We start from the raw sequence: 12,092 nt of genomic DNA, 5'->3' as shown, positions 1-12,092 counted from the left end.
GTGTTCGGCGAAAGCCAAGAACTATTCGACAGGCTATACCACTTTTTTTTGTGCGGCCAGTGGAATGCCATACAAGCGAAATGTGTGTGCGTGCGTGTGTGTGTTTTATTTTTTCAAGTTTTACCATGGATCGCAGTAAGACATGACACTAATATACCTCCGTTTCACATGTGTCCGTATTCTAGCACTTTGTGCATCGTGCAGACGCCATACGTGTTCCCGCGCTCATAAAGCCAATTTATCCTCCCTCGTGAGGGAAGACGCCACAGCAGGGGGCCGAACGGACACCGGTCACCGAGAGTATCAGACTTGAAAGGCTTTCGCCTTAGTAACGTAAAAACCCCGTCACGTACGCGGTCAAACTGTTCTCTCCTGTCACACGGGGCAGATATCCCTATACCACGGGCCGTGATATGCAGGTATGCGCCACAGGCGATCGACAGTTTATATCTGCTCAGGAACGGAGCGAACAGACACTGATAATTTGAACGCGAGAAGACTAAGTAAAACTGCAGATATCGGCAAAGTTGACCCCACGAATGCAAATGATAAATATCGGGGTCTAAGCAGGAATAGAACTCAAGCATTCTGCGCGGCAATCAAACATTCTACCACATGAACCGCCAGGTCTCGAAAATGCTTTGGAAATAGATCATATGCAGGCTAATGTTAGTGAAGCGTCAACCGTGGTTGCAGTACTGGCTAAGTAATTTTATAAACATTACATACGTCCTCCTATGATGCAGACTGAAGTTCATATCCCCTGAATTTCTCCTATCCGCTCCTATCATCCACTATAAGTAGTCTACCTAGTACTACCCAGGGCTAGCATCCGCGCAACAACAAGCGCCATCGGCTTACCGTTTTGATGTTGGTAATACCCATGTTGCTGTTTATTGGCATCGTTACGCATCTGTAAAGAACTCGTTACTGTAAACAACTTGTTATATAAAACATATGTGGCTGTTCGATTGATATGTGGGATAGAACGTCCCGAAACCACCATATGATTATGAGAGACTCTGTATAGTGGAGGGCTCCAGAATTTTCGACCACCTGGGGTTCTTTAACGTGCACCCAAATCTGAGCACACGGGCCTACAGAATTTCTGCTTCCATCGGAAATGCAGCCGCCGCCGCCGGGATTCGATGCCGCGACCTGCGGATCAGCAGCCGAGTATAGCCACTAGACCACCGCGGCGAGGCATATGCGGCTGTTTGACCAATGTCTCCGCGTACAACATTTGTACATATCTTTAGCGTCATTTCGTAACGTTTCGCTCAATAAAAAATTACACCAAGGTCACCTTCATTCCGTATAACAACGATTCCCATGGTACGTGGGATCAGCTCAATTTTATTATAATAATTATTAACAACAATAATGATAACATATTTACCATTATTATTATTATTATTATTATTATTATTATTATTATTATTATTATTATTATTAATAATAATAATATTATTATTATTAATATTATTATTATTATTATTATTATTATTATTATTATTATTATTATTATTATTATTATTATTATTATTATTATTATTATTATTATTATTATTATTATTATTATTATTATGTACACGCGTTAATTCATACATCTGTAAATTGTACGCTGATTACCTGAAACTTAATATAGGAGCTTATAGTTCATCAAATGACCCGACTGCAGTTAACGAAGAACACCCTCACTTCAGTGAAAAAAAAGTTGGCGAAGCTCGCGCTAAGTCACGCGAGCCTTGAAACAGCGAATGCGGACGATTCTGAAGACTAATCCGGTTGCTTCAATGATAGGCCTTAGTAGTAGGTTGCTTCTAGGTCAATACTATGGTTTGGCTAGGTGCTTCTAGCTTGTTTCTAGGCTGATCATCTCAGCGCAGAGAGGTTCGAGTTAAGGCAGTCAGTCAGACACACAGTGCGCCGGCACGTCGTCATTGGCGTAGATCTTCAATCACTTCGGGGTACTCGTAGCCGTCGTTGCCATTCCAGGACCATGGTGTTGAGCCAACTGTAGTGTTCTTCCTTTTTTGTGGACCAGTGGTGAGTAGTGGAATTAACCCTACTTCTGTGGCACATACCCGCTTGTTTGTCGTTACATAGGTCGGACACATTGCAGCTATAGTTTACACAGCTTTGCTGTTAAAACGTCAGCCAGCTCCTCTCGTCAGACAATGATGAAACAGCGAAGTTTGTGGCGTGCAGTGGGTTGAACGAAGTGCAATGAAGTGGGTTGAATGAAGTGCAATGAAGTGGGTTGAATGAAGTGCAATGAAGTGCGTTGAATGAGGTGGGAGGAGTAGCGAGAGCAGTAGGGGGCGTAGTGAGTAACGGGAGTGGTTAGAAGTGTGGCATGCATGCGTTGCAATTTACTCACTCTCTGTTGGTAAATCTCACTATACAATCTACGACAGTCCCTGGAAGCATCGGCCAAGCGCAGCTTCGCTGTTAAAAGCAGCAAATCGTCAAAGCAAAATAAGCTATTGCACTATGACAATAAAAAAAAACAGCAGCAAGTGAGTTAAAAGTTTATTCCAGCACCGAAAATAACGGCTCGGGAAAACGAGAGGCCGCTCTTAAGGTCACTGCAATTATTCATAAATTAGCACATGTATCTTCAAAGAAGCAGACTTTGTAAAGTACTTGCTTGCAACAATCGCGTCATGAATGCTTTTTAGAAATCGACACAAAAAGGTGTCCTACAGCACCTATGGCGTTCCTTCTATATACGAGAAGCCCTTTTCAGTGGAAGCTGCATTGTCACAATTTCAGGATAGAAAAAGCTTCGATGCAGCGGAAAGACAAGGTTCCCACAGCTAGATGCAATGATAGCCCAACAATCTGAGTGACAAGGTGTCATTCCTCCAAAACTCCAAAGCACCTTAACGTTCTCTCCCCCCCCCCCCCCGAAAAAAAAAGCCTCTTGGACAACTTTCTGACACTAGCCTCTGGCTTTCGTACATCGCAATGAAAGCGAATTCAAGTGAGAAAAATAACAAATTGGTACTCTCCTAACAGTGTGAGAATACGTCCGAAGTGAGTCACTTCGCTGTATGCCGACGTGTCTTATACGAACAAGCGGCCGTTCAACGCCCCAACCTAGCATTTGTTTGCTGCGGCTTGACACCTCGTGTACGCGGCAATTACAAGGAACGACGCCTCCTTGAAGACTGCATCCGCTGCGCTGGATCTGACTGAGCCGATTTAAGTATCGGGTTTGGGAACCTGTCACTTTTTTTTTTTCGCGCGCCAGCCGAGCGCTTGTTTTCCTTCCGCCACTCTAGCTTACAACAAATTGTCCCGAGGTGATATGTACACAGGCCCAGTGCTTCTTCCGCTTTAGCTGTCAACCTGTCTGCGTTGTTTCTCGCACGGCGTAGTTACTAGTGAAGACGATAGATACACGTAAGGATGGCCTTCGGACAGTCGTCTCTGTACGGCGCCCGTTCCAGCGACAAGTGACGGCACGCTGACACACTGCACAGCGAGCAATAACTTTGTAGTCTTGGCGTGTTGGACGCCTTTGCCGATAGCTCGTAGTACACGTACATACGTGCCGCGAAGCATCTGAATGAAAACATTGCCTGGGCCCCAATACACACGTCGACGTAACTCCCTACTAATGTCGACGTGAGGGCGGAACGAAGGGGCCGTAAAAGAAAACAAAAGAGAAGAGCACACCCTCCGGTTTCTCACTGCACAAACGTCTGCCGGCAGGGAATCACTCTTGTAGAGATGGGAGACTGTCGACTCGATGGCTGAGAAGTGTATACAGCACCCTGTAATATTGCAGCAGCCGATTGGAGTTAGAGAAGGGCAGACATGAGATCCGATTGCTCAAAGAAAAAAAAAAAAGCACGTATGGAAGGGATTTCTGTATGGTCGTAGCGCAAACAAGATAAAAAAAGCAGGAAAGAAACGTCAACTCGACGTGATATGCTCGATTCAGGCGTGTCAGGCGTTTCATTCTTTAGATCCTGGTAGTTGAATGGATATATGGTGTTCTGCTGCCAAAAACAAGGCTTCGGGTTTAATTCGAAGCCATGGCGGATTATTGATGTCGGTGAAACGTGAAAAAAGCGCTAAAAACAAGCTGTTAACGCGCAGTCTTTCTTCACACCGTGTACATCAGATTGTTCAGTACGTTAACGGAGCGACTCTCTATGTATTCATATCTTTCTTTCATTTATGATGGTTGATTTTTATCCGTAGTATTGCAAAAGTGTCAAACAAATTTTATGGTGTATTTCATAAGACGGGCTACCGCAAGGAGCAGTGGTCGTAGCTTTCATTTTCCGTCCCCTCTCTTCGGTTGCATTTTTTAAACCAAAAAAAAAATGAAAGTAGCCACTTTGTGCAGCAAAAATGAAAATCATGATAACAGCACCAGGAAAGCAACGCAGTGTTCAAAGCTAGAAGAGGAACGCAATAAAATTATTCGGCCATAAAGGCATATCCTGCCGTTGCAGCAAAAACAACTCCTTCGATCCTAACAATATGAAAAATCGGAGTTATTTTACATAGATCAATGTGTAAAACTATCAATCCCACCAGAACCGACAAAAATAGGAAAGATCAAATATCAGTTAGCTGCGCCTGCAGCTTGCTACAGCATTCACGGAACATTTCATATTGTAATGTGGTATAAAGCGTGCGTCTAGTCCACAGAGTTCTTGTGGACACCCAGATAAAGATATGAACCTTGCATGACCTCCTCAAAAACTCTAAAACAATATGACACCTCACAAAACGTTTTGCAATTTTTTTTTTACTTTTGTGTATATAGTAGACCATTCGCACTAAAAAAATACTCGGTCCGTGGCAAAAAAAAAAAAACGGGCGTTAACAAAAGTGCGCTTCACATTTCGAAAAGTTTTAAAATAAATATTTCACGGGAATATTAAATTTTAGCTCACCTTCATAACCAATTGACCCACAATGTCGTTTACTCAAGATTATGCAATCTTATGACTGCGTGTGTTACGTTATGGGCAATTCTTTTTCTTCAGTTTGCCTGTATATTACAAGCAATACACAATTAAAGAAACAAGTATAAATTTAAGGGTTTGTTTTTTTTTTTGTTAGACACAACTTCAATGACAACTAAGAGACAAAGAAGGGAGGAAAACGAGAAATGAAAGGCAGTGATGTTGACCAGTTTAGCGTAACCGGTATGCTATCCTGCAGAGAGGGGAAGAAATGGAGGATTGAAAGAAGAGTAAAAAGAGAGAGAGAAAGGGGGGAGCTAAGGCATTGCTAAAATTCCTGAGGACGACAGGCTTGCACTAGCAAATCTAGACTCTTCATGATGCCATATACCACACAAGACTGCCGCTCTACGTCGTGACGGAACTAACAGGCAATGATCACAAGTACATATGGGATGGTATTAGAAGTAATTGTAATGCAAAGGCGAAGAAAGCAAAGGGGATGGAAAGATAACTTCTCACCACCAGGATCTGAGCCTGCGAGCTCCCATTAACCCATTCGATGTTTTTCCACTGAGTTACGGCAATTTTAAAATACATATACGTGCATTTTAAACGTGGCAGCGTCAGTCAGCGCCACCTGTTAAAGGCAAGTCATCGTTTCGTTCACTTTTCTCTCTTCACATTTACATCAGAATTACTGCTGATAACATCCACTATACATCTCTTGGCATCATTGTCTCTTAGTTATGAACAATACAAAATGTGGCTTTATACCTATACATGTGAACTTATTATTCTTACTGAACTGGGGCTAGAATCTTTGTGACTCGTGGATTGTGTTGTGTTTGCACATTCCATTTTCTACTGGGTGAGATATTTTCGGCTATTTCCCTTCTCTTTCTTGCTATATTATGGTTCGTTCTCTAAGCGACAGAAAGTAGCCGGCGCTGCAAAAAAAGGCGCCAACCTATTGTATTCACAATTTCAATAAAAAACTGCCAGATCCTACGTACAGAGAGAATCAAGGATATGTGAAGCATGAATGAGGTAGGTTAAATTGTCACATTAAAATCAGCACTACGTTACAAGGCGGACAAAAATTTTGCCGTACAAATACTTCCGTGTCATCATCAGGTTTTCGCCTATCATTTGCGCTCGTCTTCCTTTCAAGTCACGTAATACCAAATTCAGTATATGTGAAGCTAGTGAAACGGCCGTGAGCGCGCTATGAACGTGGCATGTAGTCATGTTTTACGTGACACGCGCGTCATGATTGTCATGTTAACGTGTCAATAATCTTCATCGTTCGCGTCACGTAATACCAAATTTGATATATGTGAAGCTTGCGAAACGGCCGCGAGTGCATCATGAGCATGGCATGTAGTCATGTTCTTACATGACACGCATATCATGATTATCATGTTTGCACCAGTCATACGCCTTCGCCATCCATTCACGTGACGTAATACCAAATTTGGTATATGTGAAGGTAGCGAAACGATCGCGAGAGCAGCCTAAGCATGGCACGTAGTCATGTTCTTACATGACCCGCATATCATGATTATCATGTTTGCACCAGTCATAGGCCTTCGTCATCCATTCATGTCGCGTAACACGAAATTCGGCACATATTAAGCTAGCGAAACGAACGTGAGCTCATTGTGAGCATGGCATGTATTCATGTTCTTACACGACACGCATGTCATGTATATCATGTTTGCACCAATCGCATACCTTCACCCTCCATTCACATCACGTAATACCGAATTTCGTATATGTGAAGGTAGCGAAACGATCATGAGCGCACCATGAGCATGGAATGAAGTCATGTTCTCACATGACACGCATGTCATAATTTCCATGTGGGGGCCTGTCACTTATGTTCGCCATGCAGTCATGTAATACAATGCCTGTTTTTTATATGTCTTGCGAACGAAACACTGCAGGAGCAGCAAGATCATGGCATGTAACTCACGACATTCATGACATACATGTCATGATTTTTATATTATGACTAGTCACTTATGCTCATCATACAGTCATGTTATGCCATTGGTATAGATTCCATTATTCAAACGGCCAGGAGAGCTAAAAGTCGTAGGCGGCTAGATAGATATATGGACGGATACGGTGAAACTCGCTGAAGTTCACTAAGAAATGCTTCGCATTAAAAAAAATCAGCTTTCAGGAAATCGCTATATTAGGGCTTCAGTGTGAGTAAGTAAATTGCTTCACACAAAAGACAAGAGCCAAGAATGTAGACCTTCTCACCGGATGAAGCCCCATTGCATATTGTGTGCATCAGCATGCGAGCCTCATCAACGTAGCATGCATAAGTGTAAAGAGTTGGGCGAGTGTGTACGAATACATTTTCGGAAGTCTTTAGCACGCACACCAGAGACCAGGTTTTAAGGAAAGAAGCACCCGTTCATCTTCTTTATTCAAAGGCTCGCTCGCCACCCCGCATTCAAAGACGCGAGGGAGGTTTCCTCATCTCCTTCGCTGCCCTTCGCACACGTTATGCATCCTCTTCGGCCCTTAGTCCTTAAAATCACGTGGAAAATGTCATCACTAAGCGCGCGAGCCTATCAAGATTTCGTGTTTCTCGGTCACACGCTGTTATCACCAGATGCACAGTTGCAGACACACAAAATCAAGCGTGATTGCTTGATTGTGCACGATATGCATGCGAGACAAGGAAGAACGTAGGGCGGCTGCATGGCAGAACAGTGCAGGAGACAAATCACATTTGATATTTCACGTATATGAACCAATAGAGAGTATGTACAATACAGAAGTCACGGTAACCACTGTCGGCGTGAGAAAAGTGCGCAAGAAGGACAGAAATATCAAGAGAGAATATTGCACTGGGTTTTTTTTCTTTTGTATTTTGAGAGCCCGATGAGTGGCCCTTGAAGTCCTCGTCTATTGTGTGCGCGTTGATGTCTTCCCAAAATAGTAAACATGAGACGAATAACTAGAGCAGGGCAAGTCAGCATCATCAATGGGGGAGAGAAATCGGGAAATCATGAGGATTGAATATTTTAGTGACATCTATATCAAACTAATATTGTATTTTTTAGAATGCAGGGTACACATCATCAAGATTAACATCACTGCCGGTTTCTTATGTTATACGTATGCAAGGGAAATACAACTTTCTGCCAATTGTAAATTGAACTATGTTTAGTGAGCCATTTTTATGATGTATGTCGGACACAGTGATAACAGAAAACAACGTATTGTGCGTGTATGTGGCTGTCTACTATATCGACGTGGCTCTGCAACGCACATTCATCTTGAATACATTTCAATCAAGCGACTTGCAAACCTAAATAATATAGATGGGCATTCAGAATACGCAACAACTTGGGGTTATTACAAAATGGCACCGCCTGCTTGCACCGTCGCACCACACGTTCAAGTGTGGAGATCATATCTGTTTCTTTTTCTTTTTTTTTGTGGTCGCTATATTTGGGTTTTCATCACCGTCCTTGATTTGGTAAGCTTCCTGAACAGCACTGATATTATTTCTTTAATTAAAATTTAAAGTTTAGCGATACTCCATTTTTAAAATAATTATATAATTCTAATATATTACACAACCATAAGAATGAGGTTAGAGCCCTTCAAAGCACTATAGGGTGGTGAAATTACTGCAGAACACTTGACTGAGGTGTCTCTCTTAACCCAATGCGCACTTTTGGCGACGTTAATCCCAACACTTCCATTATATTCCTATATCAGTAAAATATTGGCGGCAGTGCGTAACTTTCAATCCCTGCAGCCCAAGTTTTATATACGATAGCTTAGCCACTATGTCAACTTTTGAAATAATTCATGCTTGTTCATTTTGATCGTAGCAGCCTTAGGAGATGGGAATGCTACACTGTTTAGTCTGGAGGACTATGGTCTTGCATGCTTTGTAACTGGTCATACGTCACTATAGCTCAGCTGGTAGAGCATCATGCGCGTTATTCGAAGGTCACAGGTTCGGTCTGTGGCAGCGGCAAGCTATCTTTTCATCCACTCTTCTTTTTTCACGTTGCCCCGTCGTGGTGGTATAATGGCTAAGGTACTCGGCTGCTGACCCGCAGGTCGCGGGTTCGAATCCCGGCTGCGGCGGCTGCATTTCCGATGGAGGCGGAAAAGTCGTGGGCACGTGTGCTCAGATTTGGGTGCACGTTAAAGAACCCCAGGTGGTCGAAATTTCCGGAGCCCTCCACTACGGCGTCTCTCATAATCATATGGTGGTTTCTGGACGTTAAACCCTACATATCAATCAATTCTTTCTTCACGTTGACTATACAATTACTACCGATGACATCCTCTATACTTTTCTTGGCATCATCGTCTGTTAGTTCTAGTTATTACTTGGCCTAACAAAAAAAGTGAGCCCTTAAATTTCCCCTCCTTTTCTACAGTCATACGTTGTCAGTCATACGTTGTAACTAGTCTCAGTGACCACAAACTTCTACCCTAGAAACATTTTGAAAACTTGCCCTCAGCACATGTCTCATGATTCCTTTAACTGATAACCAATTGACTGTCTGCACACACTGCGAAAAATTCGGCAGATACCACGTACCTTGGGATTCGATATTATGCAAAGCCTGCGGAGGGCAGGTGACTGTGTTGTAATTTTTTTATTGAGATAAACGTTACGACAAGACGCTAAAGATATGTTAAAATGTTGTATACACAGACATATGTTCAACAGTCACATGCTTACAGTTGTGTACCAATGCCAACAGCAACATGGGTATTAGATACACCAGAAGCGGTAAGCTGATATGTAGCGCTTGTTCCCACGAAGATGCTGGCCCTTGACACTGCTAGATAAATGAGCTTCAGTGGACGGCGCTTCACTACACCTGTCCTCAACACGACGCGAGGCTGTATGATAGGAGTACGTATGTACTGTTTATTGGATTGTATAGCGAGCACTGTAACCCCAATTAACGTTTCACGAGCATCAAGGTCTACTTGAAAAGCAGTTGCAAGTCCTGGCGTTGCTCTACGGCAGAATGCTTGACTGCCACGCAGAATGCTGGGGTTCAACGCCTGCCGAGACCATGACATTTATTATCTGCGTTCGTGGGGTCAACGCTGCCAATTCCAGCTTTAAGGGCCGAGGCTCCTTAGGGCTGACCTAGTTGGCGTGCATCACGCCCCACAAAACCAAAAGCGAAACTGAACACACACACACACACACACACACACACACACACACACACACACACACAGAGAGAGAGAGAGAGAGAGAGAGAGAGAGAGAAACGTAAGTTTAAACAGCTGAATTATTTATGTGTTATGAACTATACCACCGCACAACACAGGATCACCCACGCCATCCGTCTGCCCGTTCGTACATGCACCTGTCCGTCTGTATATGCGTCCACGCGTGCCTCCGTCCTTTCATTCATCTGTCCATCCGTCCATCTGTGCATACTTCCACCTTTCCGTCCGTCTGCCCATCTGTGCGTTCTTTATACTAGTCGGAGACATCAATGTATACAATATGCACCTTAGGCAATATAGATTCGCCCACGCGTCGTGATTCACCACCTGGAGATGCACTCATTTTTCCTACTACTCTCGAATTAAAATTACCATTGTCTGTTCTCGCAGTTCTTTTGTTGATATAAACGGTCAATCACCTTCAGTGCATCGCGCTTAACTGCTGTAGATCTTAACTCAACGTGACGGCTGTATCGTAGGAGTACATATGTAATGTTTATAAAATTGGATAGCCACCACTGCGTCCCCAATTGACGCTTCACGAACATTATGGCCTATTTGAGAAGCACTTACGAGACCTAGCGTGGGTCAATAGTTGTCACAGGTCCCATTAGTTAGGGAGGCGATCACCGGGCTAATTTCAAGGGCCGAATTATTGGCCCCCCGAACTGCACCACGAAAGCGCGGACAATTTAGAAGTGGTCTTATTTGGCGCGCCAGCGGACGCCGGCTGTGGTCCAAAGAACAAGTCAGAGCCGAGAGTTGATAAACAAAACCAAATTATACTCAAATATGGCAGATCAAACGATACACAAATATGCACACTCGACAATAGTTGAATACGATATGACACCAATAAAACAACGTACTACACAGTACAATCAGCCCCACTCTAAACAACGGACACAAACAACAACACGCGCTACGATGCGATCACATGCATCGAACAACCAAGACACTTAAAGACTAAAGAGTTCAAAAACTTATTCAGTCCAAAGTCCTTGGAAGAAAGGCTGAATGATACTCTTCCAAGAATCACTCACTCAAAGTCCAGCACTGTTGTCGTTCCGCTACCCCCGAAGTTTCTCTTCCGGGAAACCTCGCGTCTTCAATTGGCCGCTCTCCAAGCACCAAACTTCTTCGCCGGTAACACGTCGGCTTCCCACGCGCAGCTGCTGCAACGTGTCTTCGCTCACTGGCGGTAGACACACTCTTCTGCTTGTAGCACGAGTCTTCACACCTCAGGTGGCAACCCCCTTCATTACCTGCTTTGTCACTGACGACAAAAGCCTTCGCCGACACGGCGGAATGACCCTACGTATACTTGCACAAACTTCCTTCATCTCCTGCCTACGCTCCCTGGCGTAAAGTGTCTTCTTCTCCTGCTTTGTCACTAAGGACAAAACCTTCGCCGAGGCGGCGCAAACACCCTACTCACACTGGCGCAAACTTTCTTTTCCTCCTGATATCCCTTATCCGCTGCTCGCTTAAATACCTTTCGTGCTATATTCCAGAAAATTCTAATCGTTTCGTCGGTGCGATGCAAAGCCAAGGCTGGGGAAAGGGTGAGACGTTTCGAGAGTCGTCTGCGACACGTGACGCAACTCTACATCACCACGCCCCTTTCCTTCGAGATCTTTCAAGGGCTTGCTCGGCCGCCGATGTGAGGATGTTGGTCGGCGAAAGTACGCTTCTGGGGGTAGAGAGGGCACACCCGGGGAGTCTTTGTGTGCTTGTTTTCTTCTTTAGCGTTGTCATTGAGGCGTATCTTGGCGCATGGTAGAATTCGGCGGCGCTTTCTCTTTTTTTTTAACGCTCGTTTGTGACAATAGTAGAACACTTGGTTGTCACGCAGAATGTTGGGCTTCCATTCCTGCTGGGATTCTGACACTTTTTCTTAAATGCGAAGCATTT

Source organism: Rhipicephalus microplus, chromosome X (genome assembly GCF_043290135.1).
Source record: "Rhipicephalus microplus isolate Deutch F79 chromosome X, USDA_Rmic, whole genome shotgun sequence".
Classification (NCBI taxonomy): domain Eukaryota; kingdom Metazoa; phylum Arthropoda; class Arachnida; order Ixodida; family Ixodidae; genus Rhipicephalus; species Rhipicephalus microplus.
The sequence above is the reverse complement of the archived record's forward strand: the minus strand, read 5'-3'. Positions refer to the sequence as shown.